This window comes from Eleutherodactylus coqui, chromosome 5 (genome assembly GCF_035609145.1).
Source record: "Eleutherodactylus coqui strain aEleCoq1 chromosome 5, aEleCoq1.hap1, whole genome shotgun sequence".
Classification (NCBI taxonomy): domain Eukaryota; kingdom Metazoa; phylum Chordata; class Amphibia; order Anura; family Eleutherodactylidae; genus Eleutherodactylus; species Eleutherodactylus coqui.
The window spans coordinates 7,555,598-7,567,931 of record NC_089841.1 but is presented as its reverse complement, the minus strand read 5'-3'; the positions used below and the strand labels follow the sequence as shown (position 1 = coordinate 7,567,931).

Genomic DNA, 12,334 nt, shown 5'->3' with positions numbered 1-12,334 from the left:
CAGCAGCAGCGGGGACAATTCTCCACAGAGAACCTGAGAACTCCTCGCAGAGGGGGCGGAGCGTCAGGACGGAGGGGTGACGTCACAGGTCAGGTGGTATTCTCCGGTCACATGACACACTGGCAGAGGTAGAGGGCTAGAATGGAGTGTCTCCTGGTAGGTGTGATGTCACAGGCTGGGCGGGGCCTACAGGGAGCTGCGGCTCAAGAGAGAAGAGGGGACTGGATGTGGGACTGCATGCTGGGATGGGTTCTCTTACACGGGACTGCATGCTGGAGAATGTGTGTTCTCTTACATGGGACTGCATGCTGAGAGGAGGAGGGTGTTCTCTTACATGTGACGGTGTGCTTGGAGGGGGGTCCTCTTACATGGGACTGCGTGCTGGGAGGGGGGTGTTCCCGTAAATGGGACTACATGCTGGGGAGTGGGTTGTCCTCTTACATGGGACTGCATGCTGGAGGGGGTTGTCCTCTTACATGGGACTGCATGCTGGGAGGAGGGGGTGTCTTACATTGGACTGCATGCTGAGAGGAGGGGGTGTTCTCTTAGATGGGACTGCATGCTGGGAGGGGGTTGTCCTCTTACATGGGACTGCATGCTGGGAGGAGGGTTGTCCTCTTACATGGAACTGCATGCTGGGAGTGGGTTGTCCTCTCACATGGGACTGCATGCTAAGAGGAGGGGGGTCCTCTCACATGGGACTGCATGCTAAGAGGAGGGGGTATCCTCTTACATGGGACTGCATGCTGGGGGGGGGTGACGCGCTGCAGTTTGTATTGCTTCCGTTTTAGGGTGCAGACGGCTTTTTGATCACTTTTATTTCGTTTTCATCGGCTCCATTCTATTATTTCTGCTTCGGCGTTCGTCCTGCGAGATAAAACGTGTCTCCAGGTTATTTTACGGGTCGTTACAAACAGGAAAGTGTGAAAAAAAGGGATTTTATTTTTTCAATATGCCGGGACTGGGGGGGGGGGGGGGAGGCACTGGGGGGACTTGAACCTGCGATCACTGTAATAATGCTCTGCACTGTACTATCACTGATCGTAGCGGCCGCAGGCCGTGGCATCCCATCAGCCCTCCACTATTACAGTGTCGAGGGCCGATGATGTCACGGAGGGCCGATGATGTCACGGAGGGCGTGTCCTACCTCCGTGAACCCTTCCTGTGCTACAATCATCGTTGACTGTGGCATGTAAGGGGTTACTGCCGCTGCGGACGCCGCTGGTTGGCTTCTGAGCCATTCATAGGATGTAAGCTTACGTTTTGGGGAGGGCACTGCAGGAGGTAGGTGTGTGTCCTGTGCCATTAGGGGTTAAACCCACAGCAGTGTGGGTGCCGGAGCAGAGTATGGCGGGGGGCCACGCTGCTCCCCCGTGTGCCTGTCAGTCCTGGGGCTCCATCTGAATCCCCAACATCCTGGCCGTCATCCGCCGCACGGCTGCAGCTCCCGTCTGTCCTGGAGGACGTGATCCGCACTACTCCGCCCTCCAGACACCACGAGGGGTGGAAACCTGCGCTCAGGCTAACCGGACTGCGGTCGTCTGTGCGTGAATACGCAGCGTATCTGCAGGAATGACATGTACCTACACCCATGTGAACAACCCATAGCAGTGGCCCCTATAGGAGCCCTAGTAGTAGCAGTGGCCCCGGTAGTAATTGGTGGCCCTAGTAGTAATATTGGCCCCTATGTATGCCCAAATAGTAATTAGTGACCCCTATAGTGGCCCCAGTAATAATACTGACCCCCCATAGTTGTCCCAGTAGTAATTAGTGACCCCTATAGTAGCCCCAGTAATAAGTGACCCCCATAGTGGCTCCAGTAGTAATTAGTGACCCCTATAGTAGCCCCAGTAATAAGTGACCCCCATAGTGGCCCCAGTAGTAATTAGTGACCCCTATAGTAGCCCCAGTAATAATAGTGACCCCCGCATAGTTGTCCCAGTAGTAGTAGCATCCCCCCTATTGATCTCTGGCTGGGCAGCATTTCTATAGGCATTCCACCAACTGGAGCTCTGGTCCGGCAGTTGCTGCAGAGTCTCCCCCTTGGCATCTGCCCTGCATAGAGGGTGGCGCACGCAGATGCCAGGGGAAGGGGTCAGCGGTCGTAGACTGTGCTGCTGCCGGCGGGGCGAGTGACGTCCTGTTAGGTCTGATGCCAGAAATGGTGTGAGAACCCGGCGTAAACACATAAGAGGCTGCTCACATCGGCGCCAGAGGCTCGCGCAGAACATTCCAGATGACCGAGCCGACGGGCATGGCAGACTCCAGCGGACCCCGTGATAACGCTGGCAACAAAAAACTACTTTGTGTTTAAGGGAGTTTTTTGTTTTTATGGAGTTCATCTGATCTGATTTATTGCGCTTTCACTCCTGCGCCAAACCGTTCTCACTGCGAGGTTCGCTTTACATATCGTATTGGTGCAGCGGTACCTCTGCACGCCAGCGCCTCCGCTTGCCAGGTTTTTGACTTGCGAGGAGGCTCTGTCTCGAATTTTTGCTCTGATTTATGAGCAAAAACTTGCCGTGTGAGCCTGCTTACAAGTCAAAAACCTCACAAGCTGAGGCTCAGGGGGGGGTCTATACTCACCAGTCGCCGGCGCTTCGTCCTCGCGATGGTCTGCGGTGCTGCTGCAGGCTGTCGCTCTCTTCTCCACACCGACACAGAGCATTGCTTTCTGGATGTGAGGCTTGAATGCCCCGCCTCCAGCAAGCTAAGCTCTGATTGGTTAACTCAGCGCCGCATCAGCCAATGAATACCAGCGCTGGGTTAACCAATCACAGCCATTCAGTGATGTCAGCAGCGCCACAGATCATCGGCGAACGCCGGCGGTCGGTGAGGAGTGACTTTTTTTTCTCGCAGTTAGTTTAATGCATTTCAATGGGGAAAAGTGCTTTGTCATCCGAGTTCCTTGGCTTACCACCCCCGTCTGGGAACAGAGAGGGCAGCTTCTTTCCTTTCTCTGTGAAGTTAATTTGTAGCAGTCAGTCAGGAGTTCATTAATTCAGTGATGTAACTTTTCCAACCTGCAGCATGATCCAGACTCCCTCTGCTACGTCTGTGGGGTCTTTCTGAGTGCCAAAGCAGTCAAGCAGAGAACCAAAGGTGCTACCAACTTCTGTACAGCCTACAAGGCCTATTTTAGCATGCCAATGGGGGATCAAGACAAGAAATAGGCTCCCCACGTAGTTTGTGGTAGTTGCAGGTCCAATCTTGAGGCATGATATAAAGGAGAGAGTTGGCGGATGATGTTCGGGGTGCCTCGTATCTGGCATGAACCAACAGATCATCTTAAAAACCCCTATTACTGTGTCATTGCTGGGTCTCCTCACCGAAAAGGGAAGAACACAGGTTGGACTATCCAGACATTCCATCGTCCTTAAGGCCTGCTGCACAGCCTTGAGATTCCTGTTCCTTCTGCTCCAAGACAGAATGACCATGATAGGGACTCCTCAGAATGTGAAAATGTGCAAGATGAGTTCTCTGAAGATGCAGATTCCAACCTTATCTCCCAAATCAACGAGACTTAAATGATTTAATCCGAGAACTTGGACTAACCAATCATACGCAGAGATATTAACATCAAGGCTGAAGGAATGGGATCTGTTGGATAAAAGCTACAATGTATCTAAGCAGCGAAAACGGCATCAAACAGCGGTTTATTCTTATGGATCAGCGGCGCTGCGGCCACAATGTGAGGAGCTCGTCTGGAGAAATTGGGTTTCCTTATGATTAGAGATGAGCAAGCATTGCCCTTAGCGAGTACCTGCCCGCTCAGAATAAAAGATTCGGGTGCGGGCGGTGAGCAGCAGCGGGGGGAACGCAGGGGAGATCTCTCTCTCTCCCTCTCCCACCCCCCCCCCCCCCCCCCCCCTCCTGCTCACTACTGCAACTCACCGCTCCCCCGCCCCGGCAGCCGAATCTTTTCTTCCGAGCGGGCAGGTACTCGCTAAGGGCAATGCTCACTCATCTCTACTTATGATCTGAAGGACTGGCGACTCTTTATCAACAGTTCTAGCAAACGTTTGACAGCAGTTCTCCTTTATAATGGCGATAGAAGACTATAGAAATGTCCAGTCCATCCTTCGGGTGTTACAGTGCGAGGAACATCAATTCATCATAGGGGACTTCAAAATGACCCCATTCTTGGTGGATGTACAAAGTATCCATGTTTATGGGATGGTAGGGATACTGCCAGGCACTATAAACTCTTGAGTGGAATGATCTTGTGGTTGGTGAGAACAACAAGTGTGAAGATCTTAGTGCCTCCTCTTCACATAACACCGGGGCTCATTAAACAATTAGTCAGCATTAGACCCGAAGTCCGAAGCTTTCCAACACCTAAAGACTGTTTTTCCACAACCTTCAGAAGCGAAGATCAGAGGTGGAATTCTTGTGGGCCCACGGGTGAGGAAATGAATGCATGATGACGAATTCATGGAGAGGCTGCTACCAACTGAAAGGAAAGCATGGAAGAGCTTCATCAATGTTGTAGATGGTTTTTGGGCAATCACAAGGTGAAGAATTACAGAAATGTGGTTCAGAATCGTCTTAACAACCACCACAAGATGGGATGCAGAATGTCCCTCAGGTTACATGTTCTCCACTCACATCTAGAAGTGTTCAAGTCAAACATGGGTGCATCTTCAGAGGAACAGGGGAAAGATTCCACCAAGACATTAAAGAGTCTGAAAGGAGGTCCCAAGGACCGTATAATGAGCGAATGCCTGGTGACCATATCTGGGGAAGAATGAGAGAAAGTGACCGAACCCACAAGAGGAAGAGGAGGAAAACTGCACTGTTAGAGGTTATTATCATGTGTTTAATGACATTTATTTGCCCTCCAGGGATGTCTGATGTCCGGATGCATATTTTACAGGTTCAGGAAAGTTTCAGCAATTTATTGTCAGTAAATATTTTTATACAACGCTGCGATCCAATGTGAACAGAGAAAATAAAGGAATTTTCCTAAATTCTGAAAAGTCAATCTCCTGACTCTAAAAACGATCTCACAGATGCAGGGTTATACTTAATAGGGCCGAGTCGCTACAATGGGCCTGTACCCGCAGGAGCAGGCCTTGTACTTGATAGGGCAGAGTCTCTACAATGGGCCCGTACCCGCAGGAGCAGGCCTTGTACTTGATAGGGCAGAGTCTCTACAATGGGCCCGTACCCGCAGGAGCAGGCCTTGTACTTGATAGGGCAGAGTCTCTACAATGGGCCCGTACCCGCAGGAGCAGGCCTTGTACTTGATAGGGCAGAGTCGCTACAATGGGCCCGTACCCGCAGGAGCAGGCCTTGTACTTTGATAGGGCAGAGTCTCTACAATGGGCCCGTAACCGCAGGAGCAGGCCTTGTACTTGATAGGGCCGAGTCGCTACAATGGGCCCGTACCCGCAGGAGCAGGCCTTGTACTTGATAGGGCAGAGTCTCTACAATGGGCCCGTACCCGCAGGAGCAGGCCTTGTACTTAATAGGGCCGAGTCACTACAATGGGCCCGTACCCGCAGGAGCAGGCCTTGTACTTGATAGGGCCGAGTCGCTACAATGGGCCTGTACCCGCAGGAGCAGGCCTTGTACTTAATAGGGCCGAGTCACTACAATGGGCCCGTACCCACAGGAGCAGGCCTTGTACTTGATAGGGCAGAGTCGCTACAATGGGCCCGTACCCGCAGGAGCAGGCCTTGTACTTGATAGGGCAGAGTCGCTACAATGGGCCTGTACCCGCAGGAGCAGGCCTTGTACTTGATAGGGCAGAGTCTCTACAATGGGCCCGTACCCGCAGGAGCAGGCCTTGTACTTGATAGGGCAGAGTCGCTACAATGGGCCTGTACCCGCAGGAGCAGGCCTTGTACTTGATAGGGCAGAGTCTCTACAATGGGCCCGTACCCGCAGGAGCAGGCCTTGTACTTGATAGGGCCGAGTCGCTACAATGGGCCCGTACCGGTAGGTACCCGATTCTGTACGGGATGCTGCACTTAGAATCCGTGCGTGTCGTGGACATTGGGCCTAAGTCTGTGCTTCTGGGCTGCCCGCCCGATCCAGCACACAGGCCCTAAGGGGGTGTTCACACAAGCCGTGTTCATGTGCAAATTCCATTCGATTGCAATATACAATATGTTTCAAAATAATAGCAGTCCAACATCATTAAAGGGGAGCATACTACTGACATCCAGCCGTTCTCAAAAACACCAAGTATTAGTTCAGAAACAACAACCCCCCCACGCCCATCTGCACAACAATCTCTTCTCACAGCCTTGCACAAGTCCTGCCCAGACTTGCAGAGAATATGCTTCAACATGTTGCCGCTGCAATACAAGCAAAAGGAGGGCCGACACCTTACTAAATAGAGTAATAAAGCACCCTTCTGAAAAACATGCAGCGTCCAAATACTTTTGTCCGTGTGTGTGTATATATGTATATATATATATATATATATATACCGTTTCCCTGAAAATAGGGCACCCCCTGAAAGTAAGACATTTGAAGAAGTCCCAAATATAAGGCACCCCCCGATAGTAAGGCATAGTAAGGTGTGTTTGTATGTAAGCACGCCCGCCGAACAGAACACCAGAGCATGCAGCTGTGATGCTTTTTAGCCCGCCGCCGCTGTCCCCTACTTTCACTGTCCGTTGCAGAGCAGCTGCATACAGGACATGAAGACAGTCACCTGCCACCGATCCCGATGTTCCCTTCCGCGGCCATCACTTGTAAATGTGCAGGCATGTCAAGAGGCCTGTCCCCTGTTGCCATCCCCGTTGTCTCCTACTGCCAGATGTATAGGTAGATCTGCAGACAGTCTGCTGTTATCCTGTCCCTGCTGTGCTGTACGAGTGTGCTGTTGTAAGCTCCCCCTGCTGGCCGGAAAAGTCCATACTGTACGTTCTGTTCCTGCTGTACATGTCTGCTGTGATGAGCTCCCCCTGGTGGCCGAAAGCTGCAATACCATCTCTGATTACAAGTGGTACAGGAACTTCTGTCTGCAGACAGGTACGTTACTTTACAGCCCTTATATTTTTATGGTTCTGTGTGTGAGTCAGGCACCCTGTGTGATTCTTAAGGCTGGGTTCTCACAGAGCGTATTTCCAGAGGAAATCTCGCAGTTTGGCCACAGCGATAAACAGCGAGATATCCGCCGGGAAAGCGCTGCTTCACAACCCACGGCACTTAGCCGCGGGTTTTGAAGCTACCTCGCCGCACGCTTTTCCGTTTCTGTGGCCAGTGAATCCGCACCACAACACCGGCTTCTCCCAGCTTTGCCGTGACAGATTCGCTGTCCCATGTGGACAAGATTTCTGAGAAATTTTGTCCACAAAGCTGGCCAATTGAGGGATTAGCGGCCACAGACGTAGCGTATATTTGGGAGCAAAAATTAATATAAGACACGTCTTATTTTCGGGGAAACGGTATATATAAAATATTCCATCTAATATATGTGCGTGTGTAATATATATTGATATTTGAAGACCAGTTAGGGTTGGTTTTACTATCCCTGGGAATGAGTCCAGCTTTTTCTGCTTTTATCTGCTTCTTCCATCATTTATTTTTTCCCTTTAGGTTTTTAGTGCTTCTTCGTTGGCTTCTTGTTTTAGTACTTCAAATGCTTTCTTTTTGCTGTTTGTTGTCCCTCTTACATCTTTAGATGGCCTTGTGTGACGCAGTGTTAAGGCAGCAGTATGCAGTCCTAAGCTCTTGCTCACGACCTGAAGGTTGCAGGTTAAAGGGGTTGTCCCGCGGCAGCAAGTGGGGTTATACACTTCTGTATGGCCATATTAATGCACTTTGTAATGTACATCGTGCATTAAATATGAGCCATACAGAAGTTATTCACTTACCTGCTCCGTTGCTAGCGTCCCCGTTGCCATGGCTGCGTCTAACTTCGGTGTCTTCTTGCTTTTTTAGACGCGCTTGCGCAGATCTATCTTCTCCATTCGGCTCGGCATCACCAGCATTTTGGCTCCGCCCCCCTTGTACGCGTCATCGCGAAGCTCCGCCCCCGTCACATGTGCCGGTTCCAGCCTCTGATTGGCTGGAATCGGCACATGTGACGGGGGCGGAGCTTCGCGATGACGCGTACAAGGGGGCGGAGCCAAAATGCCGGTGATGCCGAGCCGAGCCGAATGGAGAAGATAGATCTGCGCAAGCGCGTCTAAAAAAGCAAGAAGACACCGAAGTTAGACGCAGCCATGGCAACGGGGACGCTAGCAACGGAGCAGGTAAGTGAATAACTTCTGTATGGCTCATATTTAATGCACGATGTATATTACAAAGTGCATTAATATGGCCATACAGAAGTGTATAACCCCACTTGCTTTCGCGAGACAACCCCTTTAATGCAAATCATGTGTAAAATATTAAAATGTCCTTTTCACAAATGTGTCCTTTTGAAAGCAGTTGTTTTTGTGCAGAGCACTTGAAAATTGAGGAATACGCCACAAAATTGATCCCCCTGTTTCTCCAGTGCTCAGAAATCTACCTATTGTGGCCCTAATCCTATGTGGGGACACCCGGCACCCGGGAGCGTTCAGAACACACATTGTGTTGGGGAATCCTTCAGGCCCCATGGCACGCTCGTAGAGGCGCTGCACTGCTAAAACAAGACCAAACCCCATTTTGAAAACTAGACAACCTTCCGCATTCAGCTGGGGCAATAGGGAGCATTTTGACCCCACTGGTTTTGAGTGATTTTATCCAAACCAATTGGAAAAAATTCAGATTTTGAATTTTTTGACAAATGTGTCATTTTAAAGTCTTTTTTTTTCAGACAGCACACATGAAAACAGACAATTTTACCACTTATGGACAGATTAGGGGGACACTGTGGAGGACTGATTTTACTGTCCCTACCCTCATAAAGTCTAAAAGCGGTGGTATACCCTGTCTCACTTTCACAAAGTTTCTATAGCTTCCCTCCATAACGCGCCCTTTTAGTTGGAATGACAGCTCGGGCAGTGCCGCACGGGAATTCGCGGGCACTTGTGTGCGCACGCCCGACGTTTAAAGCCCTGCTGTATTTTTACATACGGCTAGGCTTAGCGCCGTAAAGTTACAGTGTCTGGTGCTAAATGGGTTAAACAGGATTTTACATAAAGACAAACCCCTCCCCCTTTATGGTTTTACAATCCCTTCTGAACATACTGTAACCCTGTAGATTCACCACCCGGTCACAGATTTCATCCAATGAGGTCTAAGTCATTTCCATTGTGTTGTAGTTCTCCTCAGACATTATTACTTCCAGTTCGTCAGCGTTATTAGTCAGACTTCAAGCATTAGTGCCCTTATTGGTCAGACTACTAACACTACTGGTCCCCTTGCTGGTCAGACGTCTGGCACTGGTCCCCTTGTTTGTGAGGCGTCTGGCACGGGTCCCCTTGTTGGTCAGATGTCTGGCAGGGGTCCCCTTGTTGGTCAGACGTCTGGCACGGGTCCCCTCGCTGGTCAGACGTCTGGCACGGGTCCCCTTGTTGGTCAGACGTCTGGCACTGGTCCCCTTGTTTGTGAGACGTCTGGCACTGGTCCCCTTGTTTGTGAGACGTCTGGCACGGGTCCCCTTGTTGGTCAGACGTCTGGCAGGGGTCCCCTTGTTGGTCAGACGTCTGGCAGGGGTCCCCTTGTTGGTCAGACGTCTGGCACTGGTCCCCCTTGTTGGTCAGACGTCTGGCAGGGGTCCCCTTGTTGGTCAGACGTCTGGCAGGGGTCCCCTTGTTGGTCAGACGTCTGGCAGGGGTCCCCTTGTTGGTCAGACGTCTGGCACGGGTCCCCTTGTTGGTCAGACGTCTGGCACGGGTCCCCTTGTTGGTAAGAGTTCTAGCATTAGTCATATTATTGGTCATACGTCCAGTATTCCCTTATTGATCAGACTTCCAGCATTAATCACCATCCGGTTTTGGTTATTTTTTAAGTTTATCCTTACTTACTGTTCTGCTAGTTCTAACTGTAATAAGCCCTCTCACCACTCCACACCCACTCTTATTATTTGATCACTGTCTACACTATCTTCCTCTTTGTCTCTCTTTTTCCCCTCCCCCCAGTCCCTAGTTTAAACACTCCTCCAGCCTTCTAGCCATCTTCTCCCCCAGCACAGCTGCACCCTCCCCATTAAGATGCAGCCGGTCCCTACGGTAGAGCCTGTAGCCGACAGCAAAGTCAGCCCAGTTCTCCAGGAACCCAAATCCCTCCTTTCTGCACCAACTTGAGCCATTTGTTTACCTCCCTAAGATCCTGCTGCCTTTCTGTTGTGGCTCGTGGTACAGGTAGCATTTCAGAAAATACTACTTTGGATGTCCTTGCTTTAAGCTTACATCCCAGTTCCCTGATATCATTTTAAGCTCCTTCCACCTACCTCTAACTTTGTCATTGGTGCCAACGTGCACCATGACCGCTGGATCCTCACCAGCCCCTCCCAGTAATCTGTCAGCCCGATCCGCGATGTGTCGAACTCGAGTGCCAGGAAGACAACACACCTGATCTCGGTCTTTGTGGCAGATTGCCCTTATAATGGAGTCTCCCACTACCAGTACCTGTCTAGCCTGCCCTACGCTCCCCATCCCTGTCTCACTGGAGCAGTCATCTCCCTGGCGTTCAGAGGGCCTGTCGTGCTGCAGCGGTGCTGGTTCTGTAATGGCATCCCCCTCATCTGCCAACTGTCAGAACCGGCAACTCTCGGGGCCGCCGTGCCCGCACCACCGGTCCGGCCACCCGGGGTGCAGGAGCGCGGCGCAGAGGTACCCCGGTTCTTGTGATCTCCCCGGGCCGCTGTAAGACTGGTCGCCGCCGGGTTGCTAGGGAGGCAGCTGGTGCTTCTAGTGTCCTGACTACCAGGCTGGCTTCCCTAGTAACTGTCTGTGCAGCTAGACTGGGGGCGTGTCCCCAGCACCGCCCTGATTAGCCCTGCTGCTGTCAGGCTCCCCGCCCCAATCAGCTTCTGGGGCGGGAGCGCTGACAGCATTTAAATAGGTGTGTTTTCCTCTCAGGCCTCGCCAGTGTTAGTTTGGTTCTCCAGCTGCACCCGCGTTTATCCTGACTGCTCTTGTGACCTCGGCTTTTCTGACACCTGCTTTTGGACTTGACTACGTTTTTGCCTGACCCCTCCGTACTGCGTACCCTCTTGTTGCCGACCCGGATTGTCTGACCATTCTACTGTTGTTTGTCTCAGTGTCTGTTTGTCTCCCGTGTCCCGCTTCCCTAGTGAGGGTAGGGACCGTCGCCCAGTTGTCGCCCTGGGGGTTAGCCCAGGGGGGCAAGTAGGCAGGGACAGGGGTTGCGGGATATCCCAGGGACCCCCATATCCCGGACACTGTCCTGACAGTAACACTGGCCGAACTAAGGTCAGACCCTTGCATCCGCCCGGCAACTTTGAGCCCCTCGATGGAGGCCGTGGCGGCTGTAGCGAACCAGGTCCAGGTCCTTACGACCCTTGCCCAGGACCTAACAGCCCGCTTGCAGCCACGGGAACAAGTGGCAGCTGCAGGTCCCATGCAGCCCTCGTCCGCTCCAGGAACGATGTCAGAACCTCGAGCCACGCTTCCGGATTGCTTCTCCGGAGAGAGAGATCAGTTTTTTGCATTTAGAGAGAGCTGCAAGCTCTACTTTGATCTCCGCCCCCACTCCTCTGGTACGGAATACCAGAAAGTGGGAATCGTAATTACCCGCCTGAGGGGAGAGCCCCAAAATTGGGCTTTCTCGCTACCAGCTGGCTCTCCAGCCCGACTATCCCTTGACGCCTTTTTTTCCGCCCTGGGTCAAATTTATGACGAACCCGACCGGGCGGGCTACGCAGTCTCCAAACTTCTGGCCCTGCGCCAGGGTTGTAAGATGGCGGAGGACTACTGTTCCCAATTCCGTCAACATTGTACGGAATCCCGGTGGAACGATGCCGCCCTAAAAGACTTATTTTTGACCGGTCTGTCTGAGGGTCTCAAGGACCTACTTGTGGCCCACCCAGAGCCTAAAACCCTGGAGCAAGCCATGTCGCTGGCTATTCGAGCCGACCGACGTTTGAGGGCCAGACACGCCGCTCGGACCACCCCACTCCCCACGTCTACTTCTTCGACTGACCCGACCTGTTACCCTCCCACCACCGAGGCCATGGAGCTGGGAGCCGTGAACCCCGAGCAACGACGGGAACACCACCTGAAGAAGAACCTCTGCTTCTACTGTGGGGAGCCGGGTCACCGCATTGCTACCTGCGCTAAGAAGCCACGGCAGGAAGAACTCCCGCTCCTAGGCAGTTGTCGGGGGGACTGTCTAGGAGCCAAGGTACTCCCTGTGTTGTCCAAAATGTTAGTGCCTTGCACCCTAGAATTTCATGCTTTCCACCGTACTGGGCAAGCCTTTG

General features: G+C 52.1%; 1 protein-coding gene across 1 annotated transcript in view; it reads left to right on the top strand.

Annotated features, from left to right (window-relative positions):
* LOC136628679 (uncharacterized) overlaps window positions 1–12,334 on the top strand; it is a 256,103-nt gene that overhangs the window by 186,715 nt on the left and 57,054 nt on the right. The window lies entirely within an intron of this gene.